This window comes from Pteropus medius, unplaced genomic scaffold (assembly GCF_902729225.1).
Source record: "Pteropus medius unplaced genomic scaffold, Ma_sr-lr_union100, whole genome shotgun sequence".
In the NCBI taxonomy this organism is placed as follows: Eukaryota; Metazoa; Chordata; class Mammalia; order Chiroptera; family Pteropodidae; genus Pteropus; species Pteropus medius.
Window position 1 is genome coordinate 36237349 of NW_024351730.1, and position 19268 is coordinate 36256616.

Sequence of the window (19268 nt, forward strand, 5' to 3'; positions counted from 1 at the left end):
TATGTGCCATGGGCTTTTTGGTTCAATATTAGTGTGTTTGTTTCTTATGAGATCCTACAGTTCTGTACTCCCGTGATTTAGAGGAAGGTTAGCCTAGAGTATACTTTTGCAGAAATACAATTATATTTTGTTGAATATCTGTTTTTACCTTGTGTGTTTCACTTATATCTACATGATTTCTTTCATTTTTTTTTCTATATTGCTATAGGAGATAGGCAGATGTTTAAATAAATGCTTCAAGCATGTTAAAATAAACCTGACATTTCTGATTACCTTGGTAGATACTGCCATCGATTTACCACAATGTAATTTTAACACAAATGATTTTAAATGTTTTATTTTTTATGTAAAATTTATATTCAAGAATAAAAATTATTATAAATACATGAAATAACATATTGGTATGATAACATAGCTGGTAGCTATATAGACACTTCTTAATTTTTTTCAAGACCATACTATTTAAAATTACAAAACTATTTTATGAGTTATAATTCAGGGTCTGATGACAAATTAATACTTTCATAAACTTAATAATGTTATCAATGTTATGAAATTTTTAGTGAAATTCATATAGAGCCAGATTTCTGAGCTGTGACCTTTTAGGTGCCCAAAGATAAGAACAGACTCTTAGGGGTTTCATTCCTGAAAATATGACTAAGCAACGTTTGGTTGTGCCAAGTGACTCATTAATCATAGGAAGAATATTTAGGAAGCGTGTGGTGATCCATCTGGCAAGTGACCTAAACAAGAAAGAAATTTACTCATCTCCACAGTATCCACTGTGTTTTATTTCTGCCTTCACAAACTATCTTTCTGAAAGGAATAAATGGACAACATTATTTTTATACTAACCGAAAGAATATTATGGCCATTTTGAACTTTAGTGAGACAAAGAAATAATCAAACATAGGATGAGAATTTAAGATATATAATATGTATAAGAAGATAAACTGGCTTGGTTGGCTGTTATATATGAGATCAGTAATAGAGCTACAGTTAATTGGGCCAATATTTAAAAGAAAGATTTATATGCTTGGGTACTGACTAGTGAGTGCCTTTATGGTCCCATAAATAATCTCATTTTGAGGTGTTTTTTTTTTTTTTTTGAGACAAGATGGTAGAATTAATACATTTTGACAATCTGCTTCAAATTTAAGAGAGGTAAAATTTTTTAAGAAATTTTTAAAATAAATATTGATTTATAAAAAAATGAAACATTTCATAAACATGTAGTAAAAGAAAAGCTAAGCTTCTTAGTTGGCACTGAAGTTCACAGGTCCTATAAAGACTGGTATAATAGATAGGCTCCAAGGACTAGAGTTTTAGTGACTGAGTGAGTCTTGGGGTCAAATATGTACTGTCAGTGTCAGAGAAATTATGCTAAGCTCCATGTTTGAGGTGAAGAGTGGGGCTATACTTCTGTATCATAAACAGGAAAGAAAATGTCTCCACTCATTCCCCTAGGATCAAGCAGAAATGTTGTGATTGCTTATATCCACAAGAATCAAAGGCTTACATTAAAGATTAGAAGAAGAGCCAACCTCTGACCTATAACTATTAATACAAGACTTAATTTGAAGACACGAACTTCAAAGACCTTGGGATAAAGTAACTGTGATAAAAACTATTACATGAGAATGGAAAACTTCACACAAGTTTGGATTTCAATGAAATTTACAATATTTATTGGGAAATCCTATGCTATGAAATGTAAATCCAAGTTTCCAAAACAAAACAAAGAACACGTTCAAAAAAATAGAATAGACTATATGGAAAATATGTTAAATTACATGTGTAAAATTCTCAAATTATAGGTAGAAATAACATCTATTAGAGATTTTGAAGTAAGAAGTAGGTAGGCTTGAAAAAGAATTACCTGACAATAATAAAAATGTAGTAACTGGTAAAATGGAATAAATAACAGTTTTCACAAACTAAAGAGAGGATATTGACTTAAGAAATAGAAAGTATCAAATTTCTCTGCAGGCAAAGTAGAGAAATGAAGAAAAATACAGGAAAGAGGCTACAGACAGGGAAGATAACCCAAGTGCCTCGAAACCAGTGACTATAAAGATTTCCCAGAGGAAAAAACAGACATGATGGAGGAGGAAAAAAAATGATGAAGAAGAAAACGACTGACAATTTTCTGAAACTAAAAAATATGAATCTCAAAACTAAAAATTTTCACAGTGTTGACTATGCTTACAAGGCTAACAGAAGAATGATGGTGTTATAGTCTTTAATGTCAAGACATTTCCTACAATAACAGGAGGAGCACACAAGCAAAACAAAACCCACAACCTCTGCAACAAAACTAAATGATAAGGTATTATGCGCAACACCGAAATAGGACCGGGTAGCGCCAAATCACCTACGTCAGCAAGATACTGATAGTGTCAGCAATTGTGCAAAAAGAAATGGAGAGAAATCAGAGGGATTTATGGCATCCCTGAAAACTAGCCTCGCAGTTATATGTTGAATTGTGTGCCCCCAAAAAGGTATATTGAGGCTCTAACTCCCAGTACCTCAGAATATGACCTTATTTGGAAATAAGAGGTACTCAAGTTAAAATGGGATCATTTGGGTAGACAATAATCCATCATAACTGGTGTCTTTATAAAAAAGGGGAAATAAATTTAGATACAGAGACAGGCACACCCATAGGGAGAATGCCATATGAACATGAAAGCAGGGATGAAAATGATGTATCTACAAACCAAGGAATGCCATCAAAGATTACCAGCAAATTATTAGAAGCTAGGGAAGAGGTATGGATGGATCAGTTTCTCCTTCAGTAAAAACCAAACGTGCTAACACCTTGATCTTGGATTTCTAACCTCCAGAACTGTAAGACCGTTTCTGTTGTATAATGCATGCAATTTGTATTACTTTGTGTGACAACCCCAGCACACTGATACAAAAAGAGATGTTAAATTGCCAATATCTTGTTATGAAATGCTCAGAGAATCTATCTGAGAACAGCTTCTGAAGAAAAGGTCTAGTATTTTGGTGCGTGCAAAGGTACCATTAAAATGTCATCTGAGTCCTATAATCTCTTATCTATATTAAAAAGCTTCACCCTAAGAGAAAGTTTGGTCATTTGCCTTCATCAGCTAACGTTATATATTTCCATATATGTAATTCTGCCAGAAATTTTTTATGATTTCTTTGTCCTGTAGCAACAGCTCTTCTTGGGAAAGCCTAGATTCTCAGCCTCTGGTTCTGAACCCAGAATTAGCAAGTGCCTCACAGAGAAAAAACAAATGCAAAATTTAGCGCAACTCTTTGGTCCTCCCTTCTTGGTAATATTGGTCTTTCTCATTCTGTGCTTGAGTAGTATATATATATTATTCTATATAATAAATAATATGTAATATGTATAAAATATTACTCATATTTTATTCATGTAGGAATAAAATATGGAAAGCCACAGACATACACATATATGAACAAATATATGAATAAAAATATGGAAAGTCATATATATGTATACATATTTATGTTTTTATTCATGATATACATATTGCTTTTCATATTTTGGTAGGGATCATTAAGTATTAAGTATGACGTGTACATTTTTGTAAACTTCATGAAAATTAATTAATACAATGAAATAACAAAAAGATAAATACTATATTTGGTAGTGTATCCTAAAATTTAATTCTTGGTTCTATATTTCCCTCAAGAATCACTACTTCAAACCATGACCCCTCTTAAAGTAAACGAGATAAAACTATTTCTCAGCAATTTCTCATTTACATTTACCTGAAGGTGAAGAGAGAGAGGAGTCAGAGGTCCTCATTAATATCCTCTTAACACCCACTCAGCCTAATGATCTGCTTCTGTCTGAAGTGGCCCTGGATTCTGTCATTGAATTTCATATGGGAGGTTTATATTTGTTCTATGTTAAACCTGAATTCACACGCTTAGCGAAAATAACAAACATAACCTCAGAACTGAGTATGTTCAGAAGTCTACTGGGCAAATTTACAATATTAGAACTATCTGAAGCAATGCAATTTGGCTACACCCTTCTGTACTAAAACATGAAATTTCTCAAAACTCATAAAATACAAAACTATATATTGCATTCTCTTATTTCTCTTCCAGACTTCAAAAACGCAAGATATTCTCTCTCATCTCCTTTTCTTGCTACAAAATTTGAATTCAAGAGAAGAATCTATTTTACATTAGGAATAGCCTTAAGAAAAAAGGGAAAAAGAATACTACAGTGTTCCCCTCACCTATCCACCATCACACAAAAATATACATTTTTTCCACCTAAAACTCATTTGAATGGACCACAATTAAGTTCAAGGCAAAGATTGCCTAACAATACAAAAGATAAGCATAAACTGTTGATTTCCTAATTTGTTATTTTACTATATTTTCTTTCTTTTTGTTTATTAATAAGAAAATTATTTCAGTACATTGACAATTACTAAGTTACTTACAAACAGTCATACTGGCAATGCAGTTAAAAGTTTTATAAGCTGTTTGGGGTTCACAGATATGATTATTTTCTACATGTTATGTGGAGGGTTTGTCACATAATACTCATGAGCAATAAAATGAGTTTGGTAACTAATTCCCTGTTTTGCTCCCAGATTGAAAAATTCCCATAAATTTTATTTGTGTTCCTCTGTTTGTGACAGACATCTGCTTAGCCTTCAACCTTGTTGTGCTTTAGCCAAGATGAAATTATAATTGATAGAAGTATCTACTATTAAATGTAGATACTTGGAGAGTATGAGAGCACAGATATTTGAAGAGTAGAATGTAGTGTGCAACATCGTTTTGTATCCAGCACCTTGATTGTGACAGTGTTCTGAATTTAAACATTTCCAGAGCTACTGAGAATTAGTTTACAAAGGAGTGTTTAAATATAATGAAACTGAATGCTGAGGATGTATACATATTTATTTAACTAAGTGAAAAATTTAACAATTTAAAGCTTTATACTATAAACCATTCCTTCTGGATTGAGGAAAACAATGTTAACCATTATATTTTTCCTCCCTTGTTACAGGCATAAGATTCTGAAACAATATTATTATTTAATAATAAACATTGAAGTACACAGGACTTTAATGCCCAGGGTTTTAATTGTCTCAATAAATAGTAGTTATAGTTCATTACCATATGGAAAACTGTGAGCTTACACGTTTGTTATTATGAGAGGAACAAATAAAAAAATAGTGATATGCGAGACACTAATAACATGTTATATCAAATTATCTGAAGATAGAAGAAAAGTATTTTATGAAATCCACTGGAATGCATTTAAGTAAAAATAAAATTGATTGTATCGCTAAAATAAAATTTATTTTTGTCCTTTTTAATCAACAGGCTTTAAGTGTAGGTAATGAGAGATGCACTCTAACGAGATTAGTCCTAAACCTGGCATCGTTTTTTTATTAACTTTATCGGGATGACATTGGTTAATGAAATTATATCGGTTTCAAGTGTGCAATTCAATAATACATCATATGTATCATTCTTTAAAGAAGGAGGCTTTGTGAAACTCATTTAAGAGTTGTCATTTAAATATAACTGTCACCTCTTTACACACTGTTTTAGTAATTCTCTCAACTACCATCGTATAGAAAATGGTCACTGCACATTCTCTTTTGTTTTATTGCTGTAAAACTACATCATAAGAACCATCCTTCATAATAATAGGGAAGGCTCTGAAATGAACCATTAAAACAAGAGCTTTTTCTATACGAGAGGAGACAACTTTTAAATTGTTTTACATATAGTGAATATGATAACTCATTTTACTGTTTGTGATCAAAACAAAAAAATACCTAATTGGATTAGAGGACAAATGAGATTTTACTTTTTGCAATTTTATATATATAAATTTTATACAGTCTAGGTATTTGAGATTTTAAGGACTTCTTAAGGTGTTGCATTATGGCAATTACATGAACAATTGTGTGATATAAGTTTTTCATCTTCAGTAAAAGCAATCTGCAATTAGCATTTTGTTAACTGAAAAAAATAGTTTTGGTTACTGACAGGCCAGCCATGGTTCCAAATATTTTTCTCAGCCTTAGTAACATTACACACACACACACACACACACACACACACACACACACACTAATTTTTGGTAGCTTAGTGGACCAACAGCCTTAACCACCAGTGACTATAATTAAAATGTTACATTGTATATGGATAACAGTAAAAAACGTTAATGGACCTCATTTTTTTAGAGCAGTTTATGTTTACAGAAAATTAAACAGATAATACAAAGAATTCCTTTATACTTTCATTCTTCCCCCACCCCAGAGTTTCTCTCATTATTAATGTATTAGTATGGTACATTTATTACAACTGGCAGGTCAATATTGATATATTATTAACAAAAGTCCATATTTTACATTTTGGTTCATTGTATGTTGTACAGTCTATGGGTTTTGGCAAATATATAATGACATGTATCCACCATAACAACATACCCTGTGTTCCTTCTTTTTATACTTCTTCTTTTCCCTGAAACCCTGGCAGCCTCTATAATTTTGCCTTTTTCAGAATGTTATATAGTTGGAATCAAACAGTATGTAGTCCTTTCAGATTGGCTTCCTTCATTAAGCAATATACATTTAAGGTCCCTCCATGTCTTTTCATGGCTTGATAGCTCATGTCTTTTAATAACTGAATAATATTCCATTGTATAGATGTACCACAGTTTGTTTATCCAGTCACATTTTGAAATCTTGGTTATTTCCATTTTTGACAATTACAAATATTGTACACAATTATGTGCAGGTTTTCATGTGTTCATAAATTTTCAACTCTTTTGGGTTCATACCTAGAAGCGTGATTACTGGATCATATAGTAAGATTATGGCTAGCTTTGTTAGAAACTGCTAAATCATCTTTCAAAGTTAGGATACCTTTTTGTATCTTCTCCTCCAATGAGAAGAATTTCTTTTGTTCTACATCCCTCACCACCATTTGGTTTTGTCAGGTTTTTTGTTTTTGTTTTTGTTTTTCAATTTCATCCATTCTAGTAGATATATAATGGGATCTCATTTTTGTTTTAATTTGCAATTTGCTAACATTATTACGATGAGTACTTTTTAATATATTTACTTGTTCTTGGTTATCATCTGTGATGATGTGTCTTTTCAGATCTTTTACCTATTTTTTTAATTTAAGTATAATTGGTATATAATATTATACTAATTATGTTAGTTTCAGGTGTACAGTATAGCGATTTGACATTTTGATACCTTACAGTGTGATCATCCCACTAATCATGTCACAGTGCAAACTTATCATAATATTATCAACTATATTCCCCTTCACCGTTTTCATTTATCCCCCATCCTTCTCCCCTTTGACAACCATCCTTTTGGTCTCTTCCTATGTGTGACCAAAATAATCATTATTCACAGCACCATTTGAAAGTGTGCCTACACCTAGAAAATAACAGGTTATCTTGAATAAAATTGGGGCATTTTTGTTTGCATCTTGACAAAGTAGAGATTTTATCTAATCTAGAATATGATAACTATTCTATGATATCTATATATGAATTATGAACAAATAAAGAATAAATTTATTTTTAAAAGTTTTCATGATTTGTGATGAGGAATGTTACATACTAAGAAACCAATGTCAATTATTTTTTTTTTAATAAAAGCACATAGAAATATATAATTAGGGAGAGTGGTGAGCACTAGTGCTGAAATTTAAAGTATAACTGTTAAATTAGGGATTATGTGAATGTCAGACCAATAGTAGTATATATAATCATTTCAATGTACAGTGTGATTAGGCTGAGGAAATAGGCAAAAATAACAATGAAAAGGTAATTTTAAGAAATCTCTTCAACGAGAACTGAGCTCAATTTCACCATCTATAAAACTAGAAATACTGAACTAAATATTTTCCATAGTTCCTGTCATATCTAAAGTTCCAATTAAAAAAAATATTAAATTTGTATGTGAGTGGCTCTTGAATGTTATGAAAAACAATTCTTTTATATAACATACTCTATATTAATAAAATGAAGGGACATATAGGCAGCTTGACACCGACTAGAAGAAATGGCTCTTTAAAGTGTCTCTATAGATAGGAGCATTCGCTCAACCTAAGAAACTCTGATTCTGTGAATTTTTAGTTTAACCTCTAAAATCATTTTAATACATGCCTGGAAAAGGTCATGATTAAATCTCTGATCTCCTTTACTCAATGTTAACTTTTGTAAATTCAGAACGAGATAAGATATGGCTTTTTCTTTCCCTGTGATTCATATATTGACCAGAACTAGCAGAATTCTATGAGAAATTATAAGTATTCCAGAAATTCTTTCCAAGTAGTACAATTTTAGTGAATAAATAGATCAAATCTATTTCCTCCTTTTGCTGACAAGAGTTAGCAGAATTCGCAGTGAATGAAAAATATTGCTATGCTATCTGGAATTAGTATAATTTCTAGGAAGCTCTAAAAATTCTGGGCAGCATGTGTGAATTTAAAGAGAATTTTAATTTTCTGATTCTGGTGAACTCTTGTCAAGCTTTCTTTATAATCTCTAATCTATAAATAGCCAAGTCCAAATGATTAGAGGAACGGAAATTGGACACATCCTTTAGTACTTCTATTATGTTAGAAATTTCTTCTACACTAATATTCAGTCAAATCCCAAATGTGGATGATTTCTACAACCTCATGGGAATCATAAATGAATATAGGTTCTGACTTTAAACTGCATATTGCTGCTGTTTAAGTATCAAATGATTCCATGAATAAATGCACTTAGTGATTATTTATTCATCACTAAACTGGATTAAATTATTTTTGATGCAATATTTATTATTTTGTTGATTTAAATTTCATTTTTAGATAAATATACGTCTGAGTATGATACGTGAGAATTAGAACATTTGTAGTCCATACACTTTAAAATATTCTTTAATATTGTTTTTTAAATTACGTTCTTCACCAAACATGACTGAGAAAAAGAATTTTGTATGTGTGTGTGTATGTGATCCAAATGTGAGCACATAAATAAAAGTACATGAGTAAGACAGTAACAGATTGGCGACCACCGGTTATTATGGTATGGTAGCAGTAGTTTTCTCCATGAGATGGTATTAACAGAATTCTATTTTATTTTTTATTGCAGAGACATTTATCATTTTTAAGCAGCTTTTTCATAAATGTAATCAAGATTACATTTCAAAATGTATAGGTCTGACTTATTTTAATAATTAGTTTTGAATTTTGATTGATTGATTTATTATTATTATTATTATTATTATTATTATTGTTATTTTTTACTAATGAACTCTTTCCTCCGAAAACTGTTGGAACAAATGTTGGTATGTCAGGGTATGGGATGTCATGAGGGTCATTCTCAAGGTACCACAAGGTTAGTATGCTGAGCAAAATAAGTCAGATCAAGTTAAATCCATATGATTTCACTGATATGTGGAATCTAAGGAACAAAAAGAACAAACTAATCAAAAACAGACTCATAAATATAGAGGACAATTGTGCGATGGCCAGAGGGGAGGCAGGGGGACTGGGAGAAAGAGATGAAGGGTTAAAGAAGTACAAATTAGTAGTTGATGGAGTATCATGGGGATGGGAAGCATGGCATAAGGAATGCAGTCAGCAGTAAGGTAATGGCTATGAGTAGAGCTAGAGGTTAATCAGGGGAATTGTTTCCTAAACTATATAAATGTCTAATCAATGTACTGTAAACTTGAAACTAATAAAAAATATATAACTTTTGGAACAAATGTTGCTATGTCAGGGTATGTGATGTCATTAAGGTCATTTTCAAGGTACCATGATCAATATCATGCTTCTTATCACTTAGGCTGAAGTGCTACTTGGAGTTCTTTTCTTATGACCTAAGATAGAATTCAAGGCCACGACAAACAGCAAGCAGAAAAGTACAAGTTTCATTAAAGCAAAAGTACACACTTAAGGAAAAAGTGCAGGCAGCTCAGAGAGACAGTCTGCCCCTAGCTGTCTGAATTATGGGCTTTTGTTTTCTTGGGAGTGGGAGCTGTCCCAAGGTTATCCAGCCTGCCTCCTGGTTTTGGTTAGTTTCTCATGCAACCTGGAAGGGAAGAGGCAGCTTAAGGCCACCTATCCTGTCTTCAGGTCTTGGTTTGTTTTTCATGCTGGGGTCTCACACTTGAAATCAAAACAGGGAGAAGGCTGAGTAAGGGACTAATGAAAAATTCCAAAGCTGTATCCTGAAGGAGGGGAACTTCCCTAGACAAACTATCCTGCCTCAAGTGTATGATGAAAAACGGGTATTATTGTTTATTAGGGAGGGGTATAAAATTCTGAGAACAGAAACTGTGAAGTTGCAAAAAGAGTTGTGTTTGTTTTAGAAAAACAAAATAAACATTAAGTCATACACTATGAACAGCCATGTTTAAATGCAGATCATTTTTTAAAAAATGATCATAGTTAAGCCAGGAATTTTATTTAATACTAAAAAGTAAATTAAAATAATTGCCTAAATCAATTCCCCACGTAGACCATCACTAGAGTACTATTTTGATCTTGGTCTGAGTTAACAAAAAGAATTGGCTAAAAATTCTATTATCTTTTGGGTTATTTCTATAGATTTGAACTTAGATGTTATGTTCTACTTTTAATGGTTATGGTAACAAGACTGTGATAATTAAGGCAGTGATAGATTTCTAACTAAGTTTGACATCCCACTAATCAAAACAGGAAAAGATAAATTTTTATCTTTGTCAGACTATGTGTCTGTTAGGTAGTTAGGTAATCATGAGAGACAGGAGGGAATTATACAGCAAGCTTTCATGGGCCACACAGGAAGGCAAGGCAGAGTGCAGGCAGAGACAGCCACAGGACCTGGGGCAGAGTACTTTCAGCCTCCTGGGCTAAGGCTTAATTGGTCAATTCAAACCAAAAAGAACCGTGTTTTGGCAAGCTTCAGGAGGTGTTATCTAAGGGATGCACAAGGAAAAGCCCTGGGAGACTTTATCATGAGGGTTGTTGGGGAAGTCACATCAGGAACTTATATTTCCTTGTGACTCTAGATGTTATATAAGGTATGCATTTGCATGAAGGACCTAGTCTCACTTACAGGCCACTTGGTCAAACAAAATGGATCCCAAGGCAACAATGCCATGGAGTAGCTTAGCTAAATGCTCAACATTAATCATTCTTAGGGACATGCTAATTAAATGTTATTTTATACCCACTGGAATGGCTAAACTCAAAAGGCTGACCATTGAAAGTGTTGGCAAACACATGAAGTATCTGCTATTCTCATCTCTCCTGTTAGAAATGTAAAATCATGCAACCACTTTGGAATATTGTTCTTAAAAAGTTAAACATTAACATAGTGACTTAGCCATTCCACTCCTAAGTATTTTCCCATGAGAAACAAAAGTATATATCCATGCAAGTATTTGTACTTGAGTGTTCATAGCAGCTTTGTTCAAAATAGTAAAAAACGAACATACAAACAAAAAACTGGAAATAACCCAAAGGTCTGCCAATAGATGAAGAGATAAATATGCCATATTTGTATAATAGAATATTATTCAGAAATTTAAAAAGAAAACAGTTGAATATGCAACAACATGGATCAATATCAAAGTAATTATTGTGTATGAAAAAAGCCAAACAAAGTACATATTGTATGATTCTATTTATACATAATTTTAAAAAATGCAAATTAATGTATAGTGAAAGAAAGCAGCCTTGTGATTGCCTGGGTGGGAGGTAGTGAATAAAGAAATGTGTTACAAAGGAGCTTGACCTTGGGATGAGAACATTTATTATGATTGTAAAAATATATATAAATATATATGTAAACTTATCAAACTGTAAACTTTAAATATTTGCATTTCATAATTATACTTTAATCAAACTATAAATATAAGAAGGTAGTAGTAATACTACCCTTTCACATTATTTAGTTAAATCTATTCAAGCCACTCCTTTTCTGAACTCAATGAGAATAATTAAGCAAATGAAAAGTGAATCCAAGATAGCAAGTAGAAACTCCAGAGATGTTCTATTTGCTCCCTGCTTGAGATTAATATAAAATATTACAATCCCTATTTCATAATGGAGAAAACTGAGGTCAAAATAGCCAAGAGACTTGCTTAAGTCATTCATCTAAATCTACATAAGTAGAGGTAAAAGATAAGACCTTAACCCATTCTGGTCCATGTCTATGTCATTAAGTCATGTCATTAAGTCATGTCACCAGTGATATGGAAATATTATATTATCTAAACTAACATATCACAAAAGAAAGTCTAAAACAGAAAGCCACTTTTGAAGAAATTAGCAAGTGCTTTTATCAGAAAAAAAATCACAACTCTGATGTATGCAAAGACATTTCCATTTGCTCTTTTAAATTTTCTATAACAAAAGGGAATCATTTGTTGAATTCGATAAAGATTTTTCCATTTAATAAAGGGAAAGTCTTTTTTATTAGGCAACATTTGAAGAACAAGAGAAGTAGACATCTAGCAAGGAGTATTTTACAATGAGGTACTCCAGGCACAAGCAACAAGTGCATGAACTAAACTCAGAAGTGGAAACCTGCTTGGCATGTTCTAGGAACAAAGAGGCTCATGTGACCAGAATGAGATGGGTAGTAGGAGTTGTAAGTGGGGAGCATATGATGTTTGAAGAGAGCAGCTAGGATCTAGATCATATAAAGTTTGGTAAAGAAATTGGATTTTTTTAGAAAAATAAATGCAGTTTGCATTTAAGCATTCTCTAGTCTAAATGTGACTAGAAAAATGGTTAACATTAGAGGACAACTAACTGTTGTGTTAATGGAGCAATAAGCTATTTTTTCTTAGAACTGTGACTCCTGAGACTGTTTTCTGCTTCTGTCTTAACAACCTCCTGGTTCCAGGATATTATGCTTCACATTGATTGATGGTAGAAAATATCACCAAGAAAGATATGGCTTTCATCTTCTGACCATAGTAAGAAGAATATTATTTAATGGTGGGTGTTGCTTGAAATTCCAAGGGGTGTATATTAATTACCAGGATTATAGATTTAACCTCTTGATCATAAATGACAATATATGGAGTTTGAAGAGATGCACACTTCTGTTTAAAAGGCTTTGGGCAATAGGCCAAATCTACTTACGTCTTCATTAATAATAGCTACAGAATTCTTGAAGCAAAAGGATTCAGATAGTTTGCTAAAAACAAAACACAGACAACAAACAACTTGAGAGTGATAAAAAGAGAGGTACATATATATAAAAAAATGAACTTGAATTTCTTTTCTTTTTTAAAATTTATTTATCTATTTATGTTTTATAGTGACATTGGTTAACTAAATCCAATGTTTCAGCTGTATACTTTAACAATAAGGCATATATATATATATTTACACTATGTGTTCACCTCTCATTATTAGATTTCTTTCTGTCACCACATATTTGACCCCTTTTACCACGTCTACCTCCCCCACTTCCCCCACCCACTACCTCCTAGTAACCACTAGTCTATAGTCCATGTCCACGAGTCTCTGTCCTGTTCATTTGTTGATTTTAGGTTTAAATCCCACATATAAATAATATCATGTGATTTTCAGCTTTTTCTGTCTGGCTTATTTCACTTAATATGATTATCTCAAGGTCCATCCATGTTGTCACAAATGGTAGTATTTCGTCTCTTCTTATGGCTGAGTAACATTCCATTGTGTATATGTACCACAGCTTCTTTAGCCAATCGTCTATCGTAGAATACTTAGGTTGCTTCCATGTCCTGGCCACCGTGAATAATGCTGCTATGAACATCGGTGTGCAAATATCTTTTTGGATATGGGTTTCTGAGTCTTTGGGGTAAATACTCAGTAGAGGGATTGCTGGATCATATGGTAGATCAATTCTTAGCTTTTTGAGGAATCTCCATTCTGTTTTCATAGAGGCTTATCAACTTGCAGTCGCACCAGCAGTATACGAGGGTATCTTTTTCTCCACATCCTCTCCAACATTTCTTATTACTTGTCCTGTCGATTATAGCTATTCTAACAGATGTGAGATGATATCTCATTGTGGTTTTGATTTGCATTTCCCTAATAGTTAGCGATATTGAGCATCTTTTTAAATACTTATTGGCCATTTGTATGTCCTCTAAGAAGTGTCTTTTCAGGTCCTCTCCTCTGCCCATTTTTCAATTGGATCATTTGTTTTTTTGTTGTTGTTGAGTTGTATGAGTTCTTTGTATATTTTGGATATTAGACTCTTATCAGAAGTGTTGCTTGCAAATATATTTTCCCATTCAGATGGTTGTCTCTTTACCTTGTTGACGGTTTCTTTTGCCGAGCAGAAGCTTCTTAGTTTGATGTAGTCTCATTCATTTATTTAAGCTTTTTCATCCCTTGCCTTTGAGGTCAAATTCATAAAATCCTCTAAGTCCAAGGTTCTTGAGTTTCTTCTAGCATTTTATTGTTTCATGTCTTATATTCAGGTCCTTAATCCCTTTTAAGTTAATTTTGGTGTATGATGATAGACAACAGTCTAGCAGCCTAATTTCATTCTTTTTGTAGGTGGCTTTCCATTTTTCCCAGCACCATTTATCGAAGAGACTTTTTTTGCTCCACTGTATGTTTTTTGCTTCTTTGTCGAAAATTATTTGCCCATATAAATATAGGTTTACTTCTAGACTCTCAATTCTGTTCCACTGATCTGTGTGTCTGTTTTGCTTCCAATACCATGCCATTTTGATTACTGTCACTTTGTAGTATAATCTGAAGTTGGGCAGAGTGATGCCTCCAGCCTCGTTCTTTTTCATCAGGATGTTTTTGGCAATTTGGGGTCTTTTGTGCTTCCATACAAATCTGATGATTTTTTGTTCTATTTATTTAAAAAATGCCGATGGGATTTTGATGGGGATTGCATTGAATCTGTATAATGTTTTAGGTAATATGGTCATTTTAACTGTGTGGATTCTTCCAATCCAAGAACACAGAATATCTTTCCATTTCTTTGTATCTTCTTCGATTTCTTTTAATAGAATCTTATAGTTTTCATTATATAGGTCCTTCACATGTTTCGTTAGATTTATTCCTGGGTATTTTAGTCTTTTTGTTGCAATTGCAAAAGGAATTATTTTTTCCACTTCTTTTTCTGACACTTCGTTATTAGAGTATAGGAATGCTATGGATTTTTGAACGTTGATTTTGTATCCAGAAACTTTACTGTATTTGCTTATTGTTTCTAGTAGTGTTCTTGTGGAGTCTTTAGGGTTTTCTATATAGAGAATCATGTCATCCGCAAACCGTGATAGTTTGAGTTCTTCGTTTCCTATTTGGATGCCTTTTATATCTTTCTCTTGTCTGACTGCAGTCTCTAGGACCTCCAATGTTATATTGAATAACAATGGCGATATTGGGCAATCTTGTTCCTGATCTTAGAGGGAACGTTTTTAGTTTTTCACCATTAAATATAATGTTGGCTGAGGGCTTGTCATATATGGCTTTTGTTATGTTAAGGTATACTTTCCTTCTATACTGATTTTGTTAAATGTTTTGATCATAAATGGGTACTGTATCTTGTCGAAGGCTTTTTCTGCATCTATTGATATGATCATATGATTCTTCTGTTTTAATTGGTTTATATGGTGTATCACATTAATCAATTTGCGTATGTTGAACCATCCCTGTGCCCCTGGGATGAAGCCCACTTGATCGTGATGTATAATCTTTTAAATATGTTGCTTTATTCAGTTCGCTAGTATCTTATTTAGGATTTTTGCATTTGTGTTCGTGAGAGATTATGGGTCTGCAGTTTTCTTTTTTTGTGTTATCTTTACTAGGTTTTGGTATCAGAGTAATATTGGCCTCATAAAATGAAATGGGAAGTATTGCCTCCTCTTTGATTTTTTGGAAGAGTTTGAGGAAAATAGGTATTGAATCTCTTTTGAATGTTTGGTAGAATTCACTGGTGGAGCCATCTGGTCCTGGACTTTTACTTTTTGGTAGATTTTGAAGATCGTATTGCTCTAAGTAATGGCCCATTTCTTCTAGGTTATTAAATTTGGTGTTATATACTTTTCATAGTATTCTTGCATGATCCTTTGTATTTCTGGGATGTCAGTTGTAATTTCCTCTCATTAATTCCTGATTTTGTTTATTTGTGACCTTTCTCTTTTTTCTTTAATGAATCTATCTAGGGGTTTGTCAATTTTATTAACCTCCTCAAAGAACCAGCTCTTTGTTTCATTTATTTTTTCTATTGTTTTTGTTGTTGCTGTTGTTTGTTTTCAATTTCATTTATTTCTGCTCTAATTTTGATTATTTCTTTCCTTCTTCTGACTTTAGGCTTCGTTTGTTCTTCCTTTTCTAGTTTTTTAAAATGAAGCGTTAAGTTGTTTACGTGGGCTCATTCTTGTTTTTGGAGATAGGCCTGTAATGATATGAACTTTCCTCTTATGACCGCTTTTGCCATGTCCCCAAATTTTTGATATGTTGTGCTATCATTATCAATTGTTTCTATATATCTCTTGATATCTCTTTTTATTTCTTCTTTGACCCAGTTATTCTTCAGTAGCATGTTGTTTAATCTCCATGTATGTATGGTTCTTCCCGCTTTCTTTTTGCAGTTGATCTCTAGTTTCAAAGCATTATGATCAGAGAATATGGTTGGTATAATTTTAACCCTCTTATATTTGTTGAGGTTATCTCTGTGTCCCAGTATGTGGTCAATTCTTGCGAATGTTCCATGTGCACTAGAGAAGAATGTATAAGCAGCTGCTTTGGGATGGAAGGCTCTGTAAATGTCAACTATGTCCAGTTGGTCTAATGTGTCATTTAAGGATGTTATTTCCTTATTGATTTTCTATTTGGATGATCTGTCTATATCCGACAGTGGGGTATTTAGGTTCCCTACTATGATGGTTTTGGTCTGTTTGTCCCTTTAGTTCTGTTAGTAATTGCTTTACATATTTAGGGGCTCCTTGATTGGGAGCATAGATATTAATGTGTTATGTCTTCTTGGTGCATGATTCCCGTTATCATTATGAATTGTCTCTCAGTATCTTTCTTTACCTTTTTTATTTTTAAGTCTATTTTTTCTGATAATAGTACCGCTACTCTTGCTTTTCTCTGAATGCCATTTGCTTGACATAGCTTTTTCCACCCTTTCACTTTGAGTCTATATTTGTCTTTGGAGCTGAGATGCGTCTGCTGGAGGCAGAATGTGGTTGTTTTTTGGGGGGGTGGGGGGGCGGGGATTGTTTTTTGGTACATTCTGCAACTCTGTATCTTTTTATTGTTGAGTTCATTCCATTTACATTTAGGGTGATTATTGAAATATGAGGTCTTCTTATAGCCATTTTTATCTTTTGCTTTCTGGTAGCTCGGTGTTTCCATTACTTCTTTGTCCTTGTGCTTCTGTTTCTTAATTTTAGTTGGCTTTTGTGTTTTTTCCCTCTGGTTCTTCTTGTTTTATGTTATATACTTCAGTTCTGAATCTTTGGTGTGTGGTTACCATTATGAATATGTAAAGGATAGTTATATATATACAGTTGTCCATTTTCTTCTGCACGTGCCTATCTCCATTCTCCTTTGCGAATTTGGATCTTCTAATCCTCCCCTTTTCAGTCATTGTTGTCAAATTTGTCTCTATGTATGTTGAATGTTCATTACTATTTTACTAAAGCAATTCTCTTCTTATTATTTAAGTTTATAATGCCCTGTTTTTAGTAAGGGTTACAATCCTCTGCTTCTATTTGCCTGATAGTCACCTTACTCCTAATTATATATATTTTTTCCATCATTTTGTTGTAGGTGAGCTGACCTCTCTCAGTATTTCCTGTAGTGCAGGCCTCATAGTGGAGAATTCCCTCAATTTTTGTATGTCTACAAAGGTTTTAATTTCTCCTTCATATCTAAAGGAGAACTTGGCTGGATACATTATTCTAGGCTGGTAGTTCCTTTCACTTAATAGTTTAAATGTTTGATTCCATTCTTTTCTGGTTTGTAAGGTTTGTTCTGAGAAGTCTGACCATAATCTAATGGGTTTTCTTTTATAAATTACTGTTTTCTTCTCCCTGGCTGCCCTGAGAATTCTCTTTGTTGTTGATTTTTGATAATTTTAATACAATGTGTCTTTGCGAAGGCCTTTTTTGGGTTGTGATAATTGAGTGTTCTGTTGCCTACTTGAATTCCAGTCTCCAGCTCGTTCCTTAGATTTGGGAAATTCTCGTCAACTATTTGTCTGAAAATGCTTTCTAGTCCCTGCTCCTTTTCCTCGCCTTCGATAATGCTCATTATTCTTATGTTTCCTCTCCTGATGGTATCAGCGAATTCTTGTATTTCTTTCATTATTTTTCATCCTTTTTTTCCTCTCTTCTTCCTTCTGATTTATTTCTAGATTTATGTCTTTGATATCACTGATTCTTTCCTCCATTTGGTCGACTCTATTTCCCAAGCTTGCTATTTCATTTTTCAACTCTTGCAGTGTGTTTTTTATCTCCAGAAGATCTATTCTGTTCTTTTTGAGGGTTTCAATCTCCTTGCTCTGCTCATCTAGTCGTTTTTCAGTTCCTGAAATTGTTGATATGACTCGTTTTGAGATTCAGTGAGTTTTTTCAGAAATTGAATTCTCTGTCACTTAAGTCGCATATTTCTATGTCTATAAGCTTATATTTTGGAGATTTTTCTCTTTTCTGAGATGTCTTTCACCTTGATTGTTCATGATGTTTAATGGACTATTTCTTCACTTGGGCATTAATGGAAATGTATTCTGCTTTTTTTCCAGAAAAAGATTTACTATATAAAGGTCTCTCTTTAGCCCACTGCAAAGAAGGTGCTTTTCTTCTGGTTTCCAGTAGGTGGCATCTAAACCTCTTGGATCCCTGCTTTATATAAAGCCTTAATAATGACTTTTTTTCTTGTAGATATTTAATCATGCTCGCTACCGTCTTTCTGAGTCCCTGTCATTGTTAGCGACAGTTTCCGTAGCATTTGCTCAAATTCTCCTGGGGCTCCATGGTGTTCAGTCTCAGAGGGAGGGGCCCTCTTGGTTTGGGGTTAGAGGCTGTGGCTCAGCCTCAGTTTTGCAACTGCTGCTGGTAAAAATCAACTGTCATTTCTCTGCCATCTGACTTCTCTGCTTTCTGCTCTGAGGACTGGGTCCTGCCACTGGCTGCATGGAACTCACAACTCTCCCAGGCAGGGCTGTTCAGGGAACTCACCACTCCTTCTCCTCTCTCCCTCCCCATACAGAGAGATCCCACAGTTGGGAAAGGCAGCTTCTTTATTTCTCC